We start from the raw sequence: 5,038 nt of genomic DNA on the forward strand, positions 1-5,038 counted from the left end.
CTGGCCTCAATCTTTCCCAGCATCAGGGTCTTTTCCAGTGAGTCAGCTCTTTGAATCAGATGTCCAAAGTATTGGAGCTTCAGCTTCTGCATCAGTCCTTCCAATGAATATTCAGGACTAATTTCCTTTAGGATTGACTGGCTTGATATCCTTGAAGTCCAGGGGACTCACAAGAGTTTTCTCAAACACTTCAAAAGTATCAGTTCTTTGGCACTAGCCTTCTTTATGGTTCAACTCTCACAACCATACATGACCACTGGAAAAACCAAAGCTTTGACTATATGGACCTTTGTCTCAAAGTGATGTCTCTGCGTTTTAATAAATTTGTCATGGCTTTTTTGGGGGATTGTTATTCTTTTTATTACAACAAATTGTCATTTGTGGAAGAAATATGTGTATGGATGATAGTTAAAATATTCTTATGCTCATAACCTATCAATAATCATTTTATTCAAATTACCTCTAAACTCTGAACATGTATGCTATCTTTCATTTTTCCAATTAATATTATAATATACACACACGTATTCTTTAAACATTGATTTGTTAGTATCAGGCCCTGTGTTTGACATTGGAGGTATAAACTATAACTTTATCTGTATTATATTATAAATATTTAGGTATTGCTTTCAAAGCACAATATTGGCATACCAAAATTTGAGAGGCCAGGCGTGCTCTGATTCATGGGGTCACAAAGAGTCAATCATGACTGAGCGACTGAATTGAACTGAGCTGAACACTAATATTGGACCTTAGAATTATAATTAGATTATAATTCACATATACATTTATATTCATTTTTGTGTTTTTTCTGATTATCTACCAAAACATTTTTCTAGAATAAGATAAACCACAACAAAGGACATAAGCATTTTAAAACATAAAATGTTAATATTACAAGAGGTTTCTGGTATATTTATTTGGCAATGAATGTAATCATGAGAGCATCAGAGGATGAGATTGTTGATGACGTCACTGATGTAATGGACATGAACTTGGGCAAACTTTGGGAGATGACGAGGGACAGGGAGGCCTGACATGCTGCAATCCATGGGGTTGCAAAGAGTCAGACATGGGTGGGTGACTGAACAACAAAATGTTATCATAGTAATACAGAGTACTAAGTATTTTATCTGTATACGTTGGTAAAAATATAGTGCTTATCATTCTGCAACCTGTCCTCTACAATTGGCAGTGTCCCTTAAAGACCCTTCTAATCTCAGTGCATATATATATGAATAATTCAATAGAGTAGATACTCCGTATTTAACTTAGAGTTTATTATTTTATTTAATTTTTGTTTGTTTTCTATTATGGGTTGTTGTTTTAAATTGATCAATTGCTTTCCCCAGAGGTAATCCCAATTTAAATTTCTTTCATAGAAGGTCATCTGTACAGGCAACAGTTTTGGCAGTAGCAGGTGGGAAATGGAAGACTACTTGGTCTCCATCTTTGGTACCAAGAAAGACAAAGTCAACTGTTCATTTTATTTCAAAATTAGAGTACATCCTCATGGAAAGGGATGCACTCGGTCATGCAATAAATTTACCAGACCACTCTCTGCTTGAACATGTATCATAACCTTCAAAGCTCTTCATTGCCTGCTGACAGTTTGTTTTGTGCTATGAGTGATGTCAAAAGGTAAGTACATTATGATGAGTTTTTTGAGGAGGCTTTTAATGAAAAAAAAAAAATAGAACTAAGTTGAAGAGAAGAACATCTGTGATAAACTTGGAGATCACCAATTGTAAATGTGTATGTCAAGTTTCATCCAGAAGAAGATACAGAAAAGGCTGTGATTGACTTGAATAACTGTTAGTTTAATACACAGTGCATGCAGGCTGAGCTCTCACCTGGGACAGAGAAGTCTGCTACTACCAGTATGAAAAGTGAGTGTGTAGTGCAGGAGAAGGCTTTTGCAACTTCATGCATGTGAAGCCCATTTCTAGAGAATTGTGGTAAGAGTTATATTGACACCATCTCAAGAAACATAGATGGAGGTCAAGGTCTATGTGTGGGTACTAGAGTGCCTACAGAAGGTGGTGGAGAGACCATGAAAGATGCGGGCAATTTTAAGCCATACCATTTTTACTCTATGTTTGTTACAAAGTATAGATTGAACAAACTGCTTCATAATGGTAATTTTTTAAACAACATAAAAACCAATAAAGATGGATTTCTGAATAAAATTTTTAGTGGTATAGTAAAAAATAAATAATTCTCATCACAAGTTTTGAAGCTGACCATCTCATATAAGGTTGGCTATTATTTTAATATTGATTTTTAAAGTTTAAAACAATATTGAAAATCTATTAATGGTATTTATATTTCTTTTACTAGTTATTTATTGTCTGCTTATATTTTTAATCACAAAATAGCATTTTTAATATATCAGTAGGATTGTTTGGTTTTGGTCCCTAAAATGGAAAGGATCGAGCCTATATATTGGAGATGAATAGTGCTATCTGCTGAGTGGTAACTAGGAAAGGCAGAGACTAACAGATATTTTATATTTGTAGAGCATAAAGACTATATAATGAACTATGAAATTAGGGATAGAATTAGATGAGGAGATTACAAAAGACAGGAACAAGCAGTTCAAAATGACTGAGGGATCAATCTTATGTATTAGAAATGTAATAAATAAGCTTAGAAAAGTATGTTGGAGTCATATACTGTGAAGGACCATGGATTTCAGTTTGAAGAGTCTGTTTTGTTTTTGTTTCTTTGTAAGTAGAAAGAAACTTGTTAGAAACTCCATTAGAGTTGTGTTATAATAAAATTAATCTCCCCACTCCTGAGTTAGTACAGAAAGATGCTGGAGTCAGGAAAGCAAATTGAATCTACTTGTTCACATAAAGTAAAAACAAACCTGAAATGGTAGAAATACAAGAATTGTTAATTCAGCAACTAATCTGATGTGGGAAAAGGAGTTGGGAGAAACAAGAAAATATTAAAAAAAAAAAGTTGTAAAGGTTGATGTGAGAGGAACAGACGTAAAGTCAATAGAATATATTATTGATTTTAACTGAAAACATGCAGCAAAGCAAAGTAGCTAAGAACAAAGACCATAGTGCCACATTTTCCAGTTCAAATACTGGCTCTATTTACCAGATGTATGACAATTGGTAGTCACTGAAACTTTCTGTGCCTCAATTTCCTTATCTATAAAATGGGAATGATGGTAAAAATAATACCTACTTCAAAAGGTTGTTCTCAGAATTTAATGCCTTATTTTATGTAAAGGGTTTAGAACATTCCCTGTTGAAAAAAAACCCCACAAAATTCAATTAAGTAAATTTGAAGATCTACATGGCTTTATTCAATAATTCATTCATTGGGCAGCTTCTCATCTAGGAACCAGAAAAGAATTCTGAGAACAAAATGGGAAATTTTTATAGGCAGAAGAAAAAGCTATTAACAAAATTTTTAAAAACTGTACATTTTGGCTAAGACATCTTCTAGTAAGGGAAAGGAAAGCAAGGGATTTACATGCAGAATACTTCTTCTTCCTCTGGGGGATGGAGAGGCACAAGACAAATGACCTTATTCGTTCATGACAGAAAATTCCAGACTGGCCCATTAAGATTGCATTTAACCTGCAATTAGATCAAATATTAAATCTAGTTTTGTATCACGGGCTTTAGCACACGTGATGCCGTTGGAGGCCTGTGGTTTTCTTATAACACTATTTTTTTTTTAATATGATATGGAGGAGGGAGGAAAATGGCAGAGGAATAGGACGGGGAGACCACTTTCTCCTGCACAAATTCATCAACAGAACATTTGAACGCTGAGTAAATTCCACAAAACAACTTCTGAATGCCAGCAGAGGACATCAGGCACTCAGAAAAGCAGCCCATTTTCTTCAAAAGGAGGTAGGAAAAAATATAAAAGAAAAAAAAGAGACAAAAGAGGTAGTGAAGGAGCCATGTCACGGGAAGGGAGGCTTAAAAAACAGAGAAGTTTCCAGACACCAGGAAACACTCTCACTGGCGAGTCTGTGGCAAGCCATGGAACCTCAGAGGGCAACATAACTGGGAGGAAAAGAAATAAATAATTAAAGCCCACATATTATGTGCCCAAAGATAACTCCCAGTGGAGAAGCAGCATGTGCCACTAGCAAGAGGGGGCTGGACTGGGCAGGGAGGCACGGGCTGCATTGCTTAGAATGAGGAATGGTCCTGAATGCCCCGAGAGCAATCTGAGACTGCTAACTGGAGATAGCAAAGCAAACTGTGGAATAGCTACCATGCAAAAATGTGAAAAGACCTAACCTAAGGTCAACTGGAGAAGGGAATGGCAAACCATTTCAGTACACTCGCCTTGAGAACCCAATGAAGAGTATCAAAAGGCAAAATGAGAGGATACTGAATGAGGAGTTCCCCAGGTCAGTAGGTGCCCAGTATGCTACTGGAGATCAGTGGAGAAATAACTCCAGAAAGAATGAAGGGTTGGAGCCAAAGTGAAACAACTACCCAGTTGTTGATGTGACTGGTGATAGAAGCAAGGTCCGATGCTGTAAAGAGTAATATTGCATAGGAACCTGGAATGTTAGGTCCATGAATCAAGGCAAATTGGAAGTGGTCAAACAGGAGATGGCAAGAGTGAACATAGACATTCTAGGAATCAGTGAACTAAAATGGACTGGAATGGGTGAATTTAACTCAGATGACCATTATATCTACTACTGTGGGCAGGAATCCCTTAGAAGAAATGGAGTAGTCATCATGGTCAAAAAAAAGAGGCCGAAATGCAGTACTTGGATGCAATCTTAAAAACGACAGCATGATTTCTGTTTGTTTCCAGGGAAAGCCATTCAATATTAGAGTAATCCAAATCTATGCCCCAACCAGTAATGCTGAAGAAGCTGAAGTTGAATGGTTCTATGAAGACTCACAAGATCTTTTGGAACTAACACCCTAAAAAAGATGTCCTTTTCATTATAGGGGACTGGAATGCAAAAGTAGGAAGTCAAGAAACACCTAGAGTAACAGGCAAATTTGGCCTTGGAGCACGAAATGAAGCAGGGCAAAGG

The 5,038-nt window shown here is 36.3% G+C and overlaps 1 pseudogene; it reads left to right on the forward strand.

The window, feature by feature from the left end:
* The first annotated feature begins 1,427 nt into the window (after positions 1–1,427).
* On the forward strand, positions 1,428–1,974 carry LOC129535075 (splicing factor U2AF 35 kDa subunit pseudogene; annotated as a pseudogene).
* Positions 1,975–5,038: the final 3,064 nt, after the last annotated feature.

Source organism: Moschus berezovskii, chromosome X (genome assembly GCF_049115385.1).
Source record: "Moschus berezovskii isolate FMDL1 chromosome X, NW_MosBer_1.0, whole genome shotgun sequence".
Classification (NCBI taxonomy): Eukaryota; Metazoa; Chordata; class Mammalia; order Artiodactyla; family Moschidae; genus Moschus; species Moschus berezovskii.